Source organism: Cyprinodon tularosa, unplaced genomic scaffold (assembly GCF_016077235.1).
Source record: "Cyprinodon tularosa strain WSP-4 unplaced genomic scaffold, ASM1607723v1 ctg515, whole genome shotgun sequence".
Taxonomy (NCBI): Eukaryota; Metazoa; Chordata; class Actinopteri; order Cyprinodontiformes; family Cyprinodontidae; genus Cyprinodon; species Cyprinodon tularosa.
In genome coordinates this window covers 40,912-65,209 of record NW_024039247.1, presented here as the reverse complement: position 1 = coordinate 65,209, position 24,298 = coordinate 40,912, and the positions used below count along the sequence as shown (strand labels likewise).

The 24,298-nt window shown below is 40.5% G+C and overlaps 1 long non-coding RNA gene across 1 annotated transcript in view; it reads left to right on the top strand.

The window, feature by feature from the left end:
* Positions 1–22,682, top strand: part of LOC119795582 — a 74,546-nt gene extending 51,864 nt beyond the window's left edge. The window contains exon 2 of the long non-coding RNA XR_005282342.1: positions 22,152–22,682. This is a non-coding gene — a long non-coding RNA (uncharacterized LOC119795582). The remainder of the gene's footprint in view (positions 1–22,151) is intronic.
* The last annotated feature ends 1,616 nt before the right edge of the window (positions 22,683–24,298 follow it).

Sequence of the window (24,298 nt, the reverse complement as noted above, 5' to 3'; positions counted from 1 at the left end):
CGGCAACAGAAAGAAAATATTTGGGCAGAAACTGAACATCTGCTGGATGATGATGGGGATTTTTTTAATATGTCAGATTCAATTAAGCGTTCACAGGTTTTATACAGGAATGAGGAGCTCTAATTTAATGCTCTTTTAATGCTATTAGAAAAAATTTTAATGCCATCAACAAGTATCATGTACACAAGTTATTAGTTTACATGAAATAAGGAGCTGTAAGCACAGTTCCATGACTCAAGTTTATATATATATATATATATATATATATATATATATATATATATATATATATATATATATATATATATATATATATAGATAGATAGATAGATAGATAGATAGATAGATAGATAGATAGATAGATAGATAGATAGATAGATAGATAGATAGATAGATAGATAGATAGATAGATAGATATATATATAGATAGATATGGATAGATAGATATATAGATAGATATGGATAGATAGAGAACATGGTGAAATCATCTTTACTCTCGACAGGCTGCAGCCATGTCATGAATTCCTCTTTTCCAGCCACTTTTTGCAGTTTGCATCGTCCTATTCTCTAGCTCTTTCTCGAGCTTCTTTTCCAAACAACTGCTTTATGATCAATTGCAGCAGTTCTGCGCAAATTAATTGTGTTAAAAAAATGGTCACTTTTTAAACACCACAATGTATTAAATAAATACAAATGCTGGGAACCAATTCTTTTTTACATTTCTTTAATATTTTGTTCTATTCAGCTACACAAGCATCCTCTTTAAACTACTAAGAATTGTGCTATAAATGTGACTTTACCCGATTCTTAGGTACACCTTAGTAATTTATTGATATGCCGCACAATGTCCTCCTTTTTGGTGCTATAGAAATGGCCACCCTAACTGCAGAGCCGCCATCTTGTCCTCTATGGACTACAACCTGGAGTGCATCGAATTCTCCAGCTGAGTGAGGCGCTCATTCATGTCGGCAGTATGTTGGGCAAGCTGACGAGACAGTCCGCTGATAGCAATCAGCAGTTTCTTCTCGTCAGTCTGCGGGCTGGCCGAAAGTTGTGGACTAAGAGCAGTTGGAGGCGAGTTGAACGCGTGACGTCGTGCAGCCATTGTTCACGTAACAACAAAATACAAACACGGTAACTGGAGATGAAGCTCTTCTGAGTATAGTAACACAAACATGTCTACTAATATGCTGGTCTCGCGAGAAGTCGTAGTGCACAAAAGCTCACACGTGATTGGACGATGGGGCCGAAGGCTCATCAGGCTCCTCCAATCACATACGACGTCATTGTTATACGGAAGGACTCACGAGAAGAGCTCGCGTCGCTCCATTCTGGAAGGTGGCGGTAATGCACCTATAAATTGTTTGCAATTGCAATTGTTTGTCTCCATAAGATTGAATTTGAGCAGGTGGACATTAGAGATAATAAATGCAACAACAAGTTTTTGAATCAATATTCTATAAATAATATGTACCCAGGAAGAACAAAAAGCACAGCTCTCTTACAAAATTTTAAGAAATCTATGATAGTCAAAATTAGGACAAATTATTTGAAATTCCCAATTCCTCCTAAATATAAAGAATTACAATTTAAAATAATAAATAACATATATCCTTCAAATGAGTTTTTAAGAGAGAGATTTAAGTTTAATGTTGAGAATTGTGGCTTTTGTACAACTCAATTGGAAACAACTAAACATCTTTTTTATGAATGTAAAGAAGTATTAAACTTATGGGATCAACTTCGAACCTTTCTGTCTTCTAAAACAATAAATTTAGATTTTATTTCCTGGCAAAACATTTAATTCGGTTTATCCATTAAAGAAAAAAAATTTTGAATTTTTAATTAATATTCTAATAATTGTAACAAAGTATTATATCCATAAATGTCGCTATGCAAAATGCTCCCTCTCAATCTCTGCTCTCAAAAATGAACTTTCCCTTTTCAAAAGATGTCTGAGAAAGATGCAGAATTTAAATGCAATTAAATTGTTTGAGTTAATTGAAGAATTTCAGTTGGTAGTCCCCACTGATTAATTTACTTTAACTACTATTATTATTTTATTTATTTTTATTTTTATTTATTTTATTTTATTTTATACTTTTTTCCAGCCTGTGCATTTAATTTTATTTTTCAAAAGCAGGAGTTGTGATATTTCTTCTTGTATTGAAATATTTGTTATTGACTTGTTATTTGAGATTGTTATTGTTTTCTTATATATTCAATAACAAAAAAAAAAAAAAGTGGAAATCTAAAAAAAAAATTAACCATTACAGCCAACTGATTCTGATTAAAACTAATTTTTGAAGTAAATTATTTTGTGTATTTTTTTTTTACATAACATTTGCATACACAGTAATCTAGCGTACTTTAATTAAATAAATCAATTCAAGCTAAAATGTAAGAGTCTATAATTAGGCTATACTGAGCCTGATCTATTTCTACCATCTATTTGGGGGATATTTATTGCCACACTTTGGGCCACTTAATACCAATTTAGCATGCTGACCTATGACCTTATGACCACAGTGTACCAATCTTCTGATGGCTACTTTCAACAGGATAATGCGCCATGTTATAAAGTGAATCATCTCAGAATCATTTCTTGAAACTTTTCCACTTAAGTAATTGTGAATTGAGCATATTGACAGACAACATTTTATTTTTTATCTTAAATGCAAATTAAAAAAAAAAAAATTACTGCTCTAAATGTATTGCTCTGTCAGCTAAAGATCTGTTTTGGTCTCTATACTTTAATTAAATAAATCAATTCAAGCTAAAATGTAAGAGGCTATACCTGATCTCTTTGTATCAGAGATTTTCTTACCCAGGGTTGCAGGGGGGGTAAAACCCCCCCTGCAACCCTGGTTTGCATTTGTATAGCTCACAGCATGTTCATTTACATGTTAAAGCCTCCCCTAGAATTCCATGGGGGGGAGGCATGGGGGGAACACTGCCTAAGAAATTCCACGTCAATTTCTGACAATTTACGGGAGTTTTCGTCGAAGCCTGCAAATTGCCGTAAACTGCCGCTAACCTGAAGTTCCACGACAATCTACAGTGCCGTATATTGACGAAAATCCCACTTTTCATGCAGTGTATTAGACTAAAAGAAAAGAATGTTTACATTTCTCAGATAATCAGTGGGAAGTTTAAGGACAGATCATTGATTGTTACTTGTAGACTAATATGGGCTGTTTATTAGACCTAAACAAACTGTCAGCTAGATGAGGTTTCATTTTACTTTTTAAGAAACTAAAATTTGTAATGTTCTATAAAATTTTTAGAGACAGGGACTTTTTAGTGGCTTTACTCATTTCATTCCATATTTGTTGATCCATGCACATGACACTAAACTTTAACTTCCCATTGTTTACAACTTAGGAGTGATTTTCCTTTCAGTATTGTAATTAGGAAAAGGGTTAGAAATGGGACTAGCTAGGATTTAAACATTTTTAAGGCTTTTCCAATTTCTACAAGAGGAGAAAATGATAAATGTGGTTTTGTTTGCATATATAATGACATTTTATTATATTGGAAGCAGGTTGCTTCCAATATAATAAAATGATTGGCAAGGTTTTAAATGTGTTACTGGTTTCGTGAGATAGTAATAAATTGGTGTCATCTGTGAATATAACTTTATGAAGAATAGTAGAAGAAACTGAAAAATCATTTGTTAAAATTATAAAGGGAAGTGGTCCCAAAACTGAACCATGAGGTGTCATGATTGTTATGGGTTTATGATTTCAGAGGTTATTATTGCTTTCATTTAATTAGCATCTGAACCAACTCAGTGCTGAGCCACTGACACCATAATGTTCCTATTTTCCCAGTAAAATATCAAATTTAATCATATCAAATGGTTTCAATAAGTCCAGGGGCATATCATACTGCTTTACCTACTTTAAAAGTAGAACTTAACTTGATGTACCTCAAAACCTTTGGTATGTTACAGCTAGTGTGATGGCAGCTATAGAAAAACGGAACAGGATGAGCTGAAGCCCAGTGGTCAATAAAATATATATTTTTCTATTTCCATTGTTAAAAAGTGTATATATGAGAATGTCACTATGTTAATTTCACTCAAGGATTCTCTGTTACTGTATAGTAATACACTTTGCTTTCCTCGTACTCGTACTCGTCGTCTCCCGCTTTATCCGGAACAGGGTCGCGAGGGCAGCAGACTAAGCAGAGACTCCCAGACTTCCCTCTCCGCAGACACCTCCTCCAGCTCTGCTGGGGGAAGCCCTAGGCGCTCCCAGGCCAGCCGAGAGACGTAGTCTCTCCAGCGTGTCCTGGGTCGTCCCCTGGGCCTCCTCCCAGTGGGACGTGCCTGGAACAACTCCCGAGGGAGGCGTCCAGGGGGCATCCGAAGAAGATGTCCGAGCCACCTCAACTGACTCCTCTCGATGTGGAGGAGAACCGGCTCTACACTGAGCCTCTCCCGAATGACCGAGCTCCTCACCCTATCTCTAAGGGAGAGCTCAGCCACCCTGCGGAGGAAGCTCATTTCAGCCGCTTGTATCCGGGATCTCGTTCTTTCGGTCATGATCCAAATTTCATGACCATAGGTGAGGGTAGGAACGTAGACCGAACGGTAAATTGAGAGCTTTGCCTTTTCGCTCAGCTCTCTCTTCACCACGACAGACCGGTGTAGCGTCCGCATTATTGCAGCAGCCGCACCGATCCGTCTATCGATCTCCCGCTCCATTCTTCCCTCACTCGTGAACAGGACCCCAAGATACTTGAACTCCTCCACTTGAGGCAGGGACTCTCCTCCAACCTGAAGGGGACAAGCCACCTTTTTCCGGTCGAGAACCATGGCCTCGGACTTGGAGGAGCTGATTCTCATCCCGGCCGCTTCACACTCGGCTGCGAACCGCCCCAGCGCACGCTGTAGGTCCTGGCAGGAGGGAGCCAGCAGAACTACATCATCCGCAAAAAGCAGGGATGAGATCCGCTGGTCCCCGAACCAGACCCCCTCCGGTCCTTGGCTGCGCCTAGAAATCCTGTCCATAAAAGTTATGAACAGGACCGGTGACAGAAGGCAGCCCTGTCGGAGTCCAACATGCACCGGGAACAGGTCTGACTTAATGCCGGCAATGCGAACCAGACTCCTGCTCCGATTGTACAGAGAACGGATGGCCCCTAATAAAGGGCCCCCGACTCCATACTCCTGGAGCACCCCCCACAGGGCAGCACTTCTCCAAGTCCACAAAACACATGTGGACTGGTTGGGCAAACTCCCAAGAACCCTCAAGCACCCTGCAGAGGGTGTAGAGCTGGTCCATTGTTCCACGGCCAGGACGAAAACCACACTGCTCCTCCTGCAGCCGAGGTTCGACAATCAGCCGGACTCTCCTCTCCAGCACCCTGGCATAGGCCTTTCCGGGGAGGCTGAGAAGTGTGATTCCCCGATAGTTGGAACACACCCTCCGGTCCCCCTTCTTATGGAGGGGAACCACCACCCCAGTCTGCCAATCCAGGGGGACTGTTCCCGACCTCTATGCTGAATAGACGTGTCAACCATGACAGCCCAACAACATCCAGAGCTTTAAGATACTCAGGACGGATCTCGTCCACCCCCGAAGCCTTGCAACCATGGAGTTTTTTGACCACCTCGGTGACTTCAGCCTGGGTGATGAACGAACCCAGCCCCAAGCACCCCGTCTCTTCTTCCCCCATGGAAGGCGTGTCTTTCGGGTTGAGGAGATCCTCAAAGCATTCCTTCCACCGCCCGACAATATCCTCCTTCAAGGTCAGCAGCTCCCCACTCCCACTGAAAACAGTGTTAGCGAAGCACTGCTTTCCCCTCCGGAGGCGCCGGACGGTTTGCCAGAATCGCTTTGAGGCCAACCGATAGTCTTTTTCCATGGCCTCTCCAAACTCCTCCCAGGCCTGAGATTTTGCCTCTGCAACCGCCCGGGCCGCGACACGCTTGGCCTCACGGTACCTGCTTGCTGCTTCAGGAGTCCCACAAGCCAGCCAAGCTCGATAAGACTCCTTCTTCAGCTTGACAGCATCCCTTACTATCGGTGTCCACCACCGGGTTCGGGGATTGCCACCACGACAGGCACCGCAAACCTTACGGCCACAGCTACGGGCAGCCGCATCGACAATAGAGGCAGAGAACACAGCCCATTCGGACTCCATGTCTCCAACCTCCCTCGGAACCTGAGAGAAGCGCTCCCGGAGGTGGGAGTTGAACACGTCCCTGACCGAGGGTTCCACCAGACGTTCCCAGCTGACCCTCACTACACGTTTGGGCCTGCCGAGTCTTTCAGGCTTCCTCCTCTTCCAGCGTATCCAGCTCACCACCAGGTGGTGGTCGGTGGACAGCTCCGCCCCTCTCTTCACCCGAGTGTCCAAGACATGTGGCCGAAGATCTGAAGATACGACTACAAAGTTGATCATCGACCTTCGGCCTAGGGTGTCCTGGTGCCAGGTGCACCGATGGACATCCTTATGCTTGAACATGGTGTTCATTATGGACAATCCATGACTTGCACAGAAGTCCAATAATGAGACTCCACTCAGGTTCAGAGCTGGGGGCCCGTTCCTCCCGATCACGCCCCTCCAGGTGTCACTGTCGTTTCCCACGTGGGCGTTGAAGTCTCCCAGCAGAATGATGGAATCCCCGGGAGGGGCGCTTTCTAACACCCTCCCCAAGGATGCTAAGAAGGCCTGGTACTCTGTACTGCCGTTCGGCCCATAGGCCGAAACAACTGTCAGAGTCCTCCCCTCGACCTGAAGGCGAAGGGATGCGACCCTCTCATCTACCGGGGTGAACTCCAACACGAGACGGCTGAGCTGAGGGGAGACAAGCAGCCCCACCCCCGCCCTCCGTCTCTCCCCGCGGGTCACTCCAGAGTAGAAGAGAGTCCAGCCTCTCTCAAGGAGCTGGGTTCCAGAGCCCTGACTGTGCTTTCCTCTCAATGTTTATTTCAGAATATTCAGCTTTCAGACTTTTCTGCAAACAGACAATCATTGTACATGTAAAAAAAATGCAGTTCTATTTACAAGCCAAGTGATAGAGTGGCTTTAAATTAGTCATGTGCTTTTTCAACAGAGACAAACAGCCATCTAGCCTTTACTGTTCCCCCAATGGATTAGCTCCCAGCAGTGTACCATGGGAAAGAGTGTCTGGATCTTCTTGTGGTGAACCAGCGATGTGAGCCTGGGGAAAAGTGCACAGTTCACATATCTGCGGTTGTCTAAAGAACATTGGCTGCATTATGGCTGTCTCAACAAGCTTGTCCGTACTGATCACAGGCCCTGACTGACTGACAGACACACAAACTTAAATTAAAGAACACAACTCACTGTCCCAAGTCAGGAATACTCAAAGGAATTTAAATACCAAAAGGCTTAAATACTCCAGTTATTTATGTGACCACAACCAGTCAAACTCAATAAGTTTTCAAGAAACCTATGAGAAAATCACTTTGCTTCCAATTTGATTTATTACCTTTGTATTTTCCTGAAAGGTTTAATATACTCATAAAAAAATTGCAAAAGCATTTTTCGGTAAAAATAGAAAGTAAAAAAAAAAACAGACTTGGTTCCATGTTTTGAACTTGACAGTAGATGGATGATTACTCAGTGAAGACAAGAATTACTAACTTTTATAATAACAGCTACAATAATGCAGTTAGAATAATTCCTAATGCAATTTCCATTTCATTGTTCAATTACTATATGGCATGTCTAAATTAGTAAAAGAAATTGATAGGTTATGAGTTTGCATTTATGAAATTGGTTGGTGTGAAGTATTGGCGTGCAAAACAGAGACATAAAATCACACACACCTCGAGGCAATAAAGAGTTGTCAATGGACCTCATGTTTATTTATATACAAAAACCAAACCAATATCTTAGATTTCTTAAAAAGGCAGCAGTTGTTTGACTGGCCAACACTAAGATCTGTTTTAATGGGAACAGAGTTATGAAAACTAAATGTGACTAAGCTGCTGTGTGCATAAGAGGCTATTGGTTCAAGGTTTTACCACTGAATAGGACGGTTTGACAGATTTGCACTGCATTACAAAAAACCCACAGGAAGAACAGGAAGAGGGAGATTTGAGTGAAAGGTTTTTTTTATTGTGTCTTAATCCTTTAAAGCACAGTGTATCATGCTTGATACATGGGTTTTTGAGACCTTTGCATCATCAGTGAGATATTTTTGTTCTTGAAAACCCTGACTTACACAATCAGACACATGCAGTAAACAGAAAACATATAAACGATTATGCAGAAAGGCCTAACGTTTCAAAATTGATGCAAATAAATTATCTTATGTAGCATACAAACTGTATTTTTTTTATTTCATTTTTCAGAATGTTCAATAACAACTAATAAAAAAACAATTTTCTGTCAATTATTCCGCAGTGCAGGTTTTAAAGGGTTTAATTTGTCCTTAAGAGATGAGTTCTGTTCATTTTAACTTGGTTATGTGTCACGACTGGCTTACTTTTGAAAGTTTTGCCAAGGGGCTATATCAGTAGCTGCAGTTTTTGCACTTACATGTAGGCTTTATTTCCTGTGACATTGACGCTTGGCACAACTGTACAGTAGAAACTATTGGCTTAACTAAAATGTTTTGACAGAAATAAGATGCATACCCATTTAGTTCCAGAGCTGATTTGTTGCAGAACTCTATGTCCTCTGCAGATTATTTAAGAGACTCTCACCTAACCATCAACATAGTTTGTCATATTTTTAGGGATGTTTTTGGACTTGGGTGCATTACGCATGCAGCAAACAAACTATTGGGAAATGATAATAATAATAATAATAATAATAATAATAATAATAATAATAATAATAATAATAATAATAATAATGTTTACCAGAATAATATATGTGCAATATTTGTTGTCAAATACATCATGTTAAATGAAGTTCGGGTATGGCTGAATGTTAAGTTTATTTCTTATTTTGTGGTAGGAATGTTTGGGGCTTAAGAGGCTGAGGATGCTGTTTGGCTGAGCTTGGCTTAAGGGAAGTGTGAGTTTGATGTTAATCTGTGACAGTCATTCTGCTGATATCTGGGCTGTTTGAACTTGGATGGTGGACAGGCTTGTTGCTTTAGATAAGTCCATCCTTGTTTCAAAGAAAAAAAAAATGATTGTCATTATATGGGATAAAGCAACATGTTTAATATTTTTAGCAAGATGAATTTCAATTAAATATGGTCAAAGATATATGGTTTAATTAATAATTAATTAAACCAATTGTACAGTATTAGTGTGTGTGGTGGTGGTGGTGGTGGGGGGGGGGGGGGGGGGGGTGAGACTTTCCTTGTATTGTTCATGGAGATTAAATTTCAAAAGTTTCAAAAATACACAAGATAGTTTTGCAAGGATGATCAGTCACCACAGTGTGAGAGTGAGTGAGAAGGAGAGGGATGGAGAAAAGTGAAAGAGCGAGAGTGAGACCAAAAGAGGGAGAGGAGCTGTTGAGGGGGACTAAAATACATACATATAGTTGGTAGTTTGGCCTGCGTCTATGTGTCTGCACTCGGGAATTGGAGTCATAAATCAAACAGCCTGTCAGATGAAGCGGTGGGGTTTGTTGGAGAACATGAAGAGGGGGTGGAGGGATGGAACGAGGGAGCCAGAAGGGTAGCGCCTCCAAGTCATTCGCGAACCGCATCACACTTTCAGCCTGAATGCAATTTCCCCTGAATGTCAGGCAGAGATGCAAGGTGGGGCAGATAAGAAAACTGAATACTATTGTGTGTGTGTGTGTGTGTGTGTGTGTCCTCGTCTCTGTCCTCGACCCCAGGACACGAGACAGAGGCCCAATTCTCATTATGTCGACATGATAGAAGTTGCTCTCTGTGTAACCTCATTATCCGCGCTGTTAGATAAGGTGCTGTAATTGCTCACAGCAACAGCATTCAACTGAAATGCCTGTTTTATTGCATTTGTCTACACTGTTTGATGGAAGATGTAAACACACAGCTATCTTTGTCATCAATGAAGACGCTATTTCAGTATTCAAACCCAGATTGCTACATATAATGTTTTGACTTCTGGTTCAATTTCTTCAGGCTCATGTTATCCTTCCTCTAAGCATCAACAGATAATATATCTTTGTTTCCTGCTCTAGGTAGGTTGGCTCCATGGATTTTGATAGGGATGAAATAATGTAGTGAAGGTATTAGTAGGCTATCATATAGACTAAAATGGGTGAAAATCCCCTGGAAGAAAAGTTAGAGGCATTTAGCGAAGATTTCAAATGTCTGTTTTCGGAAATAACGTACCATGAAATGAGCATGTAATATTCACATAAAGTGCAGTTAGGATATTATCTAAGCCATTGATAATAACTCATGTCAAAGCAACGGGACAGCAATCATTAGGTCAGGTTATGTTTTTTTGTTTTGGCACAGGACCAATAATGGAGTACTTTAAGGTAGGAAGAGACGCTGCTGATTTCAGTACCTGAAACATACCTTGACCTGGAGTTCAATTAGTGAAACTGCAGGACAAGAGACTGATGCTGTCTCTGGCAGAGGAGGTTTTTCAGATATTCCATTGCTTAGAGAATTGAACTGTGCGAAGAAGAGGTTTAAGATGTTAGGCAGAGCTCAGTCATGGCTGTACTGTTATAATACATGTTGGCACTGATGAAAAAATGTGAGGTGGATTAAGTAGTACAGGTTATGCAGTCTCATAGAACCTATATTGAGAAAGTTCATGCTTCCAGGTGGATTAAGAGAGTCTCAGAGAGGAAAGCAGAAGTCTTTCCTGAGATATGTGCCAGCCTGGTGAAGAATTAAAACAAATGCAAATATTTATTTCCCCCACTGAGGCAAGTCACCTTTTAGGTTGTGAAAATGTTAGAATCACAGAGATACAGTCTTGTTCAGTTCAGTAGCTTTTATTTGTCCCAGTATGGGCAATTTTTGTGCAGTAGTAGTACACCTTTCACACACACGTTCACATTACACAGATCACAGATACAAAAAATAAAAGAAGAAATACATAAAATGTTTAAAAAAATAAAAGTAAGGTGGATAAAAGAGAGAGAAAAATAAAAAATAAAAAGTAAATAAGTATGTGCAGTGCAGGGGATGAATGAGAGCATAGGCCTATATGCATGCAACATATGGCTCTATGCTTATCCTGTTAGAGTTTAGCAGCTGAACAGCAGAAGGAATAAAGGAGTGTTTGTATCTTTTAGTCCAAACTGGTGGGTATTTAAAACGGGAACCAGAGGGTAGAAACTGGAATTCGTTATGTAGGGGATGGATATAATTATCCAAAATGGACTCAGCCTTCCTGATTACCCGATCTTCATACATTTCAGTCATGTTTTTCTGTTGAACACCCATGATCTTACTGCACACCTTAATAATCTTAGATTGGCATTTTTGTTCATTACATTAAGAAGAGCGTACCAGCAGATGGCAGAGAAGGTAAGTATGGACTCTATAAAAGATCTGTAGAACATGGTCATTAGAGTTTTGTCAACCTGAAACCTGGCTAACTTTCTTAGGCAGTATAAGAGCTGCTGCACTTTCTTAAATAGTATGTCTGTGTTGCTGTTGAAAGTTAATTTGTCATCTATGATAGACCCGAGATATTTATACTGATGAACAATTTCAATGTCTTGCCCATTTATGATGGTTGTTGAGGCGTTGCAGGTCTTGTGCCTAAAATTGATACACATGTCCTTTGTTTTAGTGACATTCAGTTCCAGAATGGCTTCCTGGCACCAGTTTGTAAAATAGTCCATGATGGGGCCATGTGCTGTTTCACTGTCCTCCAGCAAGCTCACAATGACAGTATCGTCCACAAACTTGACAAGTTGGCAATTGTCAATTACAGAACAACAGTCATCAGTGTAGAGGATGTAAAGAAGTGGAGTTAAAACACAACATTGAGGAGAGCCTGTAGATGTAAAAGACAGTCCAGAATGATGGTCGTTTACTCTCACTCGCTGGTATCAGTTGGTGAGGAAATCCAGTATCCAGCTGGAGATGCTAGAATCCAGTTGGAAGCAGTGTAAAAGCTTTTACATCAGTAGGTGGGGCTGGATGGTGTTAAATGCGGAAGAGAAGTCCACAAACATTGTCCTGACATGGGTGTTGGGACCCTCAAGATGTTTGAGAAGGAGATTCAACGGGGTTATGGTTGAATTCTGGACCCCTATATTTGTTCTGTATGCAAATTGCAGGGGGTCAAGTAGGTGATTAGTTCTTAAAATAATGTTCTTTTTGACCAGCTTTTTAAAAGACTTCATTACAATAGAAGTGAGGGCTACGGGCCTGAAGTCATTCAGGGTCTTTCGGTGATTATTTTTCGCTATGGGAACTATTGTGGATTGTTTCCATAGATCAGGGACTGTCTGAAGGAACATAGACAGATTAAAAATTTGTTTAAAAATTGGGCATCATATATAGCACCTTGTAAAAGCATCCATAAGCATCCATAACAATTGCTCTTGTCTTCTTCCTTTCCCTTAACAGTTTAACTATACATTGTGTAGATGGTCTATGCCCTCGTTGTTTCTGTCCAATGTGAGCAGCCATCATCATGTGTAGGTTTGTTGTAAGATACAGCCCATTCCCCAAAAGCACCAACCAGTACTAATGAAAAACAAGAGTCTGGTTTTGGTCAGCAATCAAACAGCTTCCTGGAGGGGAAGCGCAACGTCTTCCAACCTTGAAAAACCAAGTCCAGTGGATTGTTTTTTAAACTTTTACGGAATGACTATGACCTGGATGACTGAGAATCTTCATCAGCAGACCGGAGGAGTTTTCTGTGATGAATACTCATTTATTTTCATTTTCTGTTTTTGTGTTTTTTACTTTAGTACAACCTGCATTCTGCCAATCATTGACAGTTGGCACATTAATCAGTCGTTTACCAGGCAGAGCTGCAGCTGTTTTTAATGTAATCACATTTTCAAGTGAAATAGATACAAACCTCTTTTTCTCTGCATTGCATTAAAAATGGGATTTAAATCACAACTCCCTTTTGAAACGTCAAGGGATTATTGTACTAAACAAACTCTTATATAAGTATGCTGACCAGGTTTGCATGTTTCCCCCAGTGATTTTAAGTTTGGTGATGCACTTCAAGACTTTTAGACTAAGGCCTCATTGCCATCACCTAAATCTTAACACCCCTCAAAAAACGCTAAGTGGCCCAGATTCTGACAGGGCCACTCATTTATATCGGTACAGTTACTTTAAAGATCACAAATATTTAATCAGAGGTGCATTAAAAGTTTTTGGCTTAACCGTGTACATATTCCATTCACACTCAGTCAGTCCAGCACAGCACTCTTTGTGGGTTTTTCTGGTTTTCTGAAGCTCGACACCAACACGTTTTAACATGAAAAGGTTTGATTTTGAGGACACCTTTAAAGGTACACTATGCAACCGGTGTTGATTTTCCAGCGAGGCTCCCCCCAGAGGGCGAAAGTAAAAGTGCACTGTCGTAAATATGTACAGCTGTTCTCCTGGTTTCTCCGTCAAGCCAGGCGCGGTTGTTTTGAGCTTAGCAGCGAATGACTAATGCTGCGTTCACACTGGACGTAGCTGGCGCGACAGAAGCAGCGAGTTTACATGCAAAGTCAATGGTTGACGCGCGTCAAGGCACAGCAAAAGGTCCCGCGGCGCGTTTTGAGCAGCAGGCGCAGCACGTCTGAGCAGCTGAAGCAGCGCGTCGGGCGTCGGGCTAAGCATCTGACGCAGGGAGAGAGACACAGCGCTGATCACTCCTCTTAAACAGTTTATTGACGCCTAAATTAACTTAAAATGCAGAAATCTGCCGGCAGAATATGCAGTTTGGATTATTTAGATGAAAAACACCTACCAGCTGCCGCAGTGAACCGCGAGGAGGCAACCCGGCCAGAGGCTGCTGATGAAGGGATCCCTACTGTCGGCGCACCGCTGGTATGTGGGGGTCTGAGCGGCTCCGACAGAAAAAATATTGAAGGCAGGATAATAATCTGAATGAACTGACTGCACTGATTACGTTTTCAGGTGTATTTTCTCACTTAAACACATATTAAAACTACTTTATTCCCACTGATCACAGCAAATATAGTTGCAAGGCAGAGAAAGGATAGTGAAGCTCCGCCCAATGCGCGTCAAACACACTTTTGCACCGCGCAGCCAGAGCAGCAAAGCTGCTTCAGCCGCGCGTCAGAACTAACTGGTACAAGCAGCAAAAATGAAGCAGCAGACGCGATTTTGCTGCTTTTGCTGCGTGAACGTAGCATAACTGCACAAAGATCGCCACTGTGCTAGCAATGAGAATGCTTTTAACTGGGGGCGTGTAGCAGTTCTCGCCGTAAAGCAAGACTGACTCTCACAAGACTTCTGAGCCTGTGGGTGCGGGTCGGTGCTCCTGCAGTTGCAAGTGCAGTATTTCCCCCACAGACCACCAGGGTGGCCGAGAATACCTTTGTTCAACCTGAAATGACTCATTTAATCATCCATAACGTTATGGAACACATTAATTAACTGAAAAATGCTGCATAGTGTGCCTTTAATGCAAATGAAGATACATAAAAGGTATAGGGGAGGATTTTGTTGATTTTTTTAAAAGACTTGCCTTCTACACTTAAAAAAAAAATAAATAAAATAAAATACAGATGTACAAACCTGTACCTGCTCCCGCGAGGGAAAGCCTGTTAAACGCGTGTGACAGCAAGCACAGGCCATTTCTCCTCAAAGACGTGGGGAGGCACAATGATAAGACAGTCGTTTGGATGTATTTCATCTCACCCATAGTTACATATATAAAGTTTTTCCAAATTAGACTACTGGTACATTAATCATGACATGCTTGTATCTGTGTGCTGCAGTGTAAATAAGGATCTGCGGCCACTATCAATGCAAATTACTAAATAAAGATAGATTCAACAAGGTGCTGGAAGCATTCCTCAGGGAGTTTGGTCCATATTGACATGATGGCATCACACAGTTGCCGCAGATTTGTTGGCTGCACATCCATGATGCGAATCTCCCGTTCCACCACATCCCAAAGATGCTCTATTGGATTGAGATCTGGTGACTGTGGAGGCCATTTGAGTACAGTGAACTCATTGTCATGTTCAAGAAACCAGTCTGAGATGATTCCAGCTTTATGACATGGCGCATTATCCTGCTGAAAGTAGCCATCAGAAGTTGGGTACATTGTGGTCATAAAGGGATGGACATGGTCAGCAACAATACTCAGGTAGGCTGTGGCGTTGCAACAATGCTTAATTGGTACCAAGGGGCCCAAAGAGTGCCAAGAAAATATTCCCCACACCATGACACCACCACCACCAGCCTGAACCGTTGATACAAGGCAGGATGGATCCATGCTTTCATGTTGTAGATGCCAAATTGTCGCAGCAGAAATCGAGACTCATCAGACCAGGCAATGTTTTTCCAATCTTCTATTGTCCAATTTCCATGAGCTTGTGCAAATTGTAGCCTCAGTTTCCTGTTCTTAGCTGAAAGGAGTGGCACCCGGTATGGTCTTCTGCTGCTGTAGCCCATCTGGCTCAAAGTTCGACGTACTGTGCATTCAGAGATGCTCTTCTGCCCACCTTGGTTGTAACGGGTGGTTATTTGAGTCACTGTTGCCCTTCTATCAGCTCGAACCAGTCTGGCCATTCTCCTCTGACCTCTGGCATCAACAAGGCATTTCCGCCCACAGAACTGCCGCTCACTGCATGTTTTTTCTTTTTCGGACCATTCTCTGTAAACCCTAGAGATGGTTGTGCGTGAAAATCCCAGTAGATCAACAGTTTCTAAAATACTCAGACCAGCCCTTCTGGCACCAACAATCATGCCACTTTCAAAGTCACTCAAATCACCTTTCTTCCCCATACTGATGCTCGGTTTGAACTGCAGGAGATTGTCTTGACCATGTCTACATGCCTAAATGCACTGAGTTGCCGCCATGTGATTGGCTGCTTAGAAATTAAGTGTTAACGAGCAGTTGGACAGGTGTACCTAATAAAGTGGCCGGTGAGTGTATAGGTTCCATGTTATTTTAAGATATTACGTTAAAATGACAAAAAAGTAAACATACACAGCATTATCCTGTTGAAGGATAATATAAAGTTGGTGCTTTTATTCAAAGTTGTTTTTCCAAGACTTTTTACATATGAGGTTGTTGCTTAAAAAGCATCGACATAGTATATATAGTAATTCAACCAAAATAATATAGGAAAAATGTGTATCAAGCACAACAGTGCACATGCAGCTAATATAGTGGTCTGTAGGAAGTGTATGACAGCTTTACAAACAATCTTCCTGCCCATGCTGACCACTGAAATTATTAAAAACATACATTTTGTAGACTAGCTCTCAATAACTGACTTTTAGCGCTAGGGAGATGATATTACCGAAGTTAGTCAGTCCATGAAAGGAGTTGATGAAAATGTGCATGACAAGAACAAACATTCCGCCTTGACCTCCGGACCAGCGGGATCTACAGACGTCCCAAATTAGTTTTTTTTTTTCTTGGTTGCATTTATTCAGCTGAAACCAAAATCTGCAAATGTATAATTTTTGAAAGAATAGCAGTCTTGTGGTAGACAGTGATGAAACTAAATAGCATGCGGTGCTTGTGTGTATGTCACTATGCATGGGTTCGACCACCCACAATACAGTACTGTACATGTCTCAAAATGTTTCTCGCACTCTTCCAGCCAAGGGCATTATGGAAAAGCTAGCTTTATGAGCATGTGGGCAGCAAAGGAGTGGAGGGGAAATGTAGATGGTTTACTGCAAGACCATAATGGAGACAGATGATCCTGCTCCGGGTCTGTCAGCTGTTGTATAAGTGCTGCCACCCAGAAATGGAGTCTTCATTCTCTGGTCTGCCTTTCTCCTAGTTATTTCTTCCTTCATCTTTCTGCCCTCCTTCTCTAAATAATCGCTGAAGACTGTGGGCATGCTCTGTCTGCACAAAATATCCATACAAAATAAAGAATGGCTGACAGCACTGACTTAACCAATTCTCTCCATAAGAAAAAGTGTGGCAGCTGTGGATCTCCATATCTTATGGCAGAAGGTTCAATGACTACTCGGCCTTTCTTTGGGATTTTATCACCCATTTTATATCTTTCCAGCATATACAATGCTTAGCAAGAGTATAAATATACCTTTCAAATATAATTTTTCACAATTTCTTACCCTTGAATTCAATTGTATAGTAAAAGTAGCTTTTTGAGCTTCAGTAAATGGTATACAGTTATTTAAAAAAAAAGATAGGGTCATGACAGAAGTGGCGTGTCACCACTTTTTACTGCTGTAGGTCTTGTCTCTATCTTTGCACAGGTTGACTGAGTCAGTCTTCTTTGTGAAATAGCTTAGGGCCAGGCAGATTGGATGAAGAGCTTCTATAAACATAAAAGTTCAAGTCTTAATACAGCTGAGATGTTTTGAGTGACTGATTTGATATATAATATTCCAGTGAAGCTCCAGATGTCTGTTTGGGGTTACTGTCCTTTAAAGTCCTTTGATTGATTAACTGATTGATTCTATTGATCTCACAGTGGAGAAATTTAGTTGTTACATCAGCCCAAATATTCAATTAATTTCAATTCAGTTTATTTATATAGCAGCAATTTAAAACATGTCATCTCAAGGCACTTAACAGTTCACCAGAAGGTGCCAAAGGAAGAAAAGGTGTATGGGGGTATATAATAAATGAATGACAGCTGAGATCTCTTCTTTTTTTTAAAGAAGGATTATTATACACGGTTGAACAGGATAATAAATTCATAGGGAAGTCATATTTAAATTTCAAATCATTCTGGCTTAAACATGTATATAAATGTACTCTTTATCAGACCATATTGTTCCAAAAGTTAGAAAATTTCTACTTTAAAAAAAAAATCCTTTCTTAAAATCTGTGTTGTTTTTTCCGCTATTAAATGATGGCCAGTTAGTTATGTCAGCTTGTACACCTAAATTCGGCCAATCAAGTATCAATGGTCATCTGTCAATCAAATTTTTTTGGTCATAGCATCTTTATTCATATGCCGCAGCTAATATACGCAACGGTTTAAATAAGAATCATTTCATTGAGTTACGTCCCAGTGTTCACGGGGATGGACATCTGTGTCTTCGGCAGGCGTAGAGCTAATAGAACTGTGTTGCGAGGCAAGGGCTCCAATATTTACGGCTTCTATATCAAACAAAGCTTCTGCGGCCCTGGTGTCCTTTTCTATAACATCTTCGTCCCCGCTTTCCTCCACTAAATGAAAAATGTATGACGGAAGAGACTCATCTGCGACCTCCCACAAAAAACTCTCCTCCTCTTGCATGTTTCCACTTTCCATAGCGTTCCTTGACTGTTGTTGCTAAGTGCTACTTGGTTCCAATGTCATTTCCCATTGGGAACCTACTAGCAATAAGTTGCTAACTGGTTAGCAAGATGCTTCAGGGACACCGGCCACAACTAAATAGCTTGTTACCTTCCGCCACAACAATCCAGCCCCCTTGATAATCGACCAATTGCATTCACTTTATTCACTCGTGTAAAGTTGGGCACCACTCGAGGAGAATTCGGAACTGCAATCGTAGGAACAGTCGCTTCCCTACGACTTTAAATGGGTATTCAATAGTCCTTTGTATTTTCACGCAAGGTTGTTTTTGTGGACTTACACATCCTTTGCATGGTCTATCTTTCTATCAACTCTGCTCACCTACAGTGTCGCTGTTGAAAATACAAAGATTCCCTCTGTAGTTTATGGGGAAATGCAGGCAAGTTTAATGACTTTATAAAAAACATTTTCCTGCTCCAATCTTAACTGCCAGCCAAGAGGTACACTGGCTGCAATGACTACAGAAAGCCAAACATAGCTCAGCATTTACACAAACAGCCTTTGCATTCAAAGTGATACAAGAATGGCACAAACTCCCACTCAAACCTAGGTCAAACTTTCCTTTGACCTAAGGAGCTATTCTTTTAATGTCAGGAAAATGTTATTAGAAAACAATAGGGTCAGCACTGAATTCTGGAATTATGTATTATGTAATGTTTTATTGTGCTCGATTTTTAATGACTTTGGATTGATTGAGTGGACATTGAGTTTATGTTTCAGTATTAAGATTGATGCAAAAAATCTTAGATTAAATTTTCTTCAATAATATTATCCGTTTGGGGGATATTTTTCCTGTTGAATAAACTGAACAAGACTTAAAGCTACAGTGTGTAATAATTACAGGGATATACAGTCAGAAATGTAATATATTATACATAACTATGTTATTTTTAATCATATACGAGCTCAGCCTCTTAACCTTAATATTTGCGTTGCCTTAGAATTCGTTATTTATAATTACATAGGAGCGGGTCTCGCAGCCATGGAGGCAGACATCTTTGCGCTACGGCAGCGCAGAGCCAACAAACTAGCGATTGCGAGATCGCCCATTACGCTCGAAAGTAACTACGGCAAGTTGAGAGAGATTAACTGAGACGGTACTGAACACACAGACTAATGAAATACTATCTGTAAAATTATCTATGTAAACAAACCTCATCACTTGAGAAGGTAGGTGATGCGGACGTCGTAGAAGACATTTTGTGTCCCGTAACGCTGTTGGGGGTGGGGAGCGGTGGGGGGGAGATGTTCATGTTGCTGCGGTCTGCAGTCTGAACACTAGATGTCGCTGAAAATTACACACTGTAGCTTTAAGTTTAAACATCTAGTCAACAAACAACTTAACTGCTTAACTAATGTTGAACTAAATCACTATATACAAAAGAAAAATAATTAAAAAGAAAAGAAAATTCAAAGAAATGAAAAAATACATTAAGCAATAGATTTGTTTACAGATTTTTAAATCTGTAAACAAATCTAATCAGAAGAAAATATTTCCCCCCCAAACAACAGATGTCATTTAGACGGTTTTTAGGCCAGATCTTGTTTGTCCATCACAGTCTTGATTTATTCCACAAATTGTTGTTGAAAATTGTGCTGTTTGGTTGGTATGATTTTGTCCCAATTTAGTCCAGTAATAGATGTTGAAAAGATGCTTTTCAATGATCTGAAACTTACGGCTTTTCCACCTTTCACTTTTCAACTGAATGTAGATTTTTTCAGGTGTAAATCATGTCGTCTTTTCAACCAATCTTTGCTTGGTGGGTTTGAATTAAATAATTTTTTTCATCAAATATTTTTTCTTTGTATAATTTACCAAGTTAGAAATTGATAATGAAAGGCCAGCAGCAGCGAATTCCCTTTAACAACACCCTTTTCAGAGACAGGTATTGGGCATTGCAGCCTTACAAAAGAAGCCAAACGACCCCTATTGCAAAGGGGTTGACCTGTTTGTTTCATTTTGCATGTTATCTAAGCAAAAACAAGGCTTTGTTTCGACTACTGTATAAAGCAACTCAATGCTATTTCTGACATTTGAATTGGAAAAGGCTTCCTGGATGGGAAGTGAAGCGTCTTCAAACCTGGAAAAAAAATCCAGAGGTTTTTTTTTTTCACTTTTTTGGAATGACTTTGACCTAGATGACTGAGAATCTTCACCAGCTTTATAAACTTATAACCAGAGAATTCAGCGACCCATTCCTAGCTGATGCCTTGCAAAATCCAGAGCTTTTGATAAAGTGATTTTCCTTTAAACTACTTATTCTGTCTGCCTGAATTCTGGGTCCAAGTGTCTGAGCTGTGACACAGGTCAAATTTAACTGACCAAACTTTATGGTCTTCAGCATAACATTACCATAAATCAGATTTTTCTTCTGTAACAATAAAAAAAAAAGTTTTTTTTTTTTTTTTTTTAAGATTTTGCACTTAATACATCAAATGTTGTAGAATACTTAATTTTTCCAGTTATTTGTTGGGATTCAAGTTGCTCAAGTTCCACGACTTGCATAAAATGGTACAAAGGTAGACACTGAAACCAAAGCCAAAAGAAGAGATAAGGCCACCCAATTGCTAAACTTTGGATCATTGGACTTCAACCCTGAACTAAGACACTGCTGCTGTCTGAACAATCTAGCAAAACAACCCAAACATATGCAATATAAAACAGTAGCTGGATCGACACAATAGCTCCCAGAGATCAGAATGAGCTGTATGGTTAGGGAAACATCAGTGAGCTCACTTTAAAATATCTTTAAACATTTTAAAAGAAACCAACATAGTGTTCAACATATGAGCTATCATTTTAATAGTTGTCAAAAACTTTCCCCGTTATCACTTCCTAATGACAGAAATAGTTAACTTTACATTCATCTCTGCTTATTTTAGTAGTTGATTGATGCAAGAAAAACTGGCAAGATTTTTGTGAACTAGTTTAATTCAAGTGTAAAGAAAAATCAAACAAATAGTGGCAGGAAGGTGGGAGGACAGTACTTGGACACAGCTGAGTAGATTCATCAGTGTGAGTGACAGTGGAACAGGCCAGCTGCTGTCCCCGCTGCATGGAGGACAGGATAAGTGTGGGAGACAAGGATGTGTGTGTACGTGGCTGTCTTTTTGTGCATGTCTGCATGTTTGAGATTTGAAGTCACCACGTCGCCTTCATCTCTTTGTGAGAGCCCCCCATTCTGCGTGTCTTTGTCGATGCCTCTTGCTGCAGGGCGGGTTGACAGGCTGTGAATGGCCGTCCTTGCTGTGCGGTGGCGGCCTGCCGCGCAGAGTCAAACCCTCGGCAGCCCCTATTAGTCTGAGCAATGCCCAAACATGACAGGACTCCGGGTGTGTGCCTAAGTATGTGTGTGTTTGTTGGTTTGCTTGTTTCTCTCCTTTTTATCGTTTGCCATTCAGTCTTTTTTTTGACATTTTGGGAAAACTGTTCTGTCATGAGAAATAATTGTAGTGAAGACAGGGATGGAAACGCAGGAGGTCTGTGAAAGAATGTGTGAAGCTGTGTGTAGGAGAGAGGCCAGTTGGGTTTTTTTGTCTGTGTTGCCACGTCAAATGCCACCCCAACCCCTCCTCCCTGTTCTCCCTCCTTTCCTTTCCACTCTGACAGTGATTAATGATCCTTAGCTGTCAGGTACATTACTCAATGTGCTCCATCTCTTTCCTTTCCCTCTCATTTTCTCTCTTCATCTACTTTTACAACTCCTGCGGAACCTCATGACAGGATATCTTTAAAAACATCAAAGATGAGCAAAAGAGAACGAGATTAAACAGAACTTTTTCTGTTTCTCTTTCAGACATGAAGAACAACCAGAATCAGCATTTTACCATTGACCTGATGCGGAAAAGAATAGTACTGCTAATGTAAGACGAGTCACAGAGGCCTGAGCCGGAATATTTCAGCCTCTCTGTGGGTGTCAGCAAGAATCCTTCTTCATGTGTGTTTTTACATGTGAGTGTGAGCCCTAAATGTACCATGCAGAGGCGTTTGAAAAAGGCCAGACGCCGTCTGTCAGGCGTTACTCTGTCTTCCCTCCCCTGCCCCCCTCTCCATCCCACAGCCTGCTCGATGATGGATGACAGCGAATGAGAAGTTTCCTCTCCTGGACTGCTGACTGGAGCCGGCTGCCGTCAGAGGAACAGCCATCTGCTTTTCATTGCAGGGGCCATTGGGGACTCTTGGGTTTGGACCTGTGTTCTGGCCTTGCAGCAGTACGATGGGGCAAGACTCGCTGCCAGGCAACAAATCAGGGTGGGCTGCACAGGAATGAAGAAACCCATCTGTGAAATGTACAAATGTAGAAAATAAATAGTTTATTCAAACCACACTGGAAATGTCATTAATCATTGTAGAGGTATTTTTGTTTAGAAACTGCTATCTCAGGTGCGGGAACAATATTTTATGGTTATATTTAAAACATCCAGAAGTTGGAAAAATAAATCTTAAGTGAATGATCATTTATTTGAAAATGTCCCATCCTGGTTTGGACTGGTTGCTTTAAAAACATTTTAGATGGTTTCAATAGGATGAAATAAAGATTCAGTCCATTCAATGAAACTGAGTTTCTTGAATAGACTGTTGGGGAAATATTCTGGAAGCCTAAAGCCTTTGTGATAATAAAGGAAAAGATTCCCTAGGAGGAAGGAAATTAAATGTGAAAAGACAATACAAAGGTAAGGTATTTATACCCTTATGAATTTATATGTTTTCATATTTTGACTTTAAATTACAAATATATTATCAGGATTTTATGTAATATACTAACACAACGGATACATGGTATTGTAGTGGTAAAAAAAAAAACAATATATGGTTTTACCTTTCTCAGTGCAGTTCATCTTCTAAGAGCCTAAACATGTGTCCATTTGTCTTTTTAAAACAGCTCCTCTAATGAACTCAGAACTTAGGATTCAGAATTTGAGGTGAGAGAGACAGTGAGAAGGTAGATAGATATCTTTTTAATACAGTTGCCAAACTCACCCAGAGCCATAGCTTAGTTGAACCGTCCATTCCACCTGCTCTTAGCAGTAATGATTTTATGGGATTCTTTATAAATAAGATTGATCTTATTAAAAATAAGATCATTAGCACTCCTCCCTTTACGATTGGTTTGACTCTGGAGGGTCAGATTCCATGGTAGTCATGGAATCTGACCCGGGTTTAGACTGCTTTGATCCAGTTAAAATTTCGGAGTTAGCAAAACTATTGTCTTCATCTAAGCCTTCAACTTGTATGTTAGATCCAGTTCCAACCAGGTTATTTAAGGAAGTATTTCCTTTGATCTCCTCCTCCATTTTAGATGTGATTAATCTATCTCTGTTACAGGGATATGTACCAAAGGCTTTTAACGTTGCTGTAATTAAACCTTTGCTTAAGAAACCGTCTCTTGACCCAGATGACTTGGTCAATTATAGACCTATATACAATCTTCCTTTCTTATCTAAAATTCTTGAGAAAGTAGTGTCCAAACAAGTGTGAGATCACTTACACCATAATGAGCTTTTTGAAAGGTTTCAGTCTGGCTTTAGAGCTCATCATAGCACTGAAACACCTCTGGTGAAGGTTGCTAAAGATATTTTCATGGCCTCAGATAATGGACTTGTATCTGTGCTTGTTCTGTTGGATCTCAGCACTGCATTTGATACAGTTGATCAAAATATTATTTTAGAAAGACTTGAATATTTAGTTGGAAATTAAGTCTTATCTATGTGATCGATTTCAGTTTGTTCAAGTTAACGACTAATCTTCCTCATGCTCAAAGGTTACCTGTGGAGTACCACAGGGATCAGTGCTAGGACCAATTCTCTTTACTTTATACATGCTCCCAATCAGTAGAGTTATTTGAAAGCATGGGATAAATTTTCACTGTTATGCTGATGATACCCAGCTATATCTGTCTATAAATCCAGATGAAGCTAACCCATTACATAGATTACAGGCATG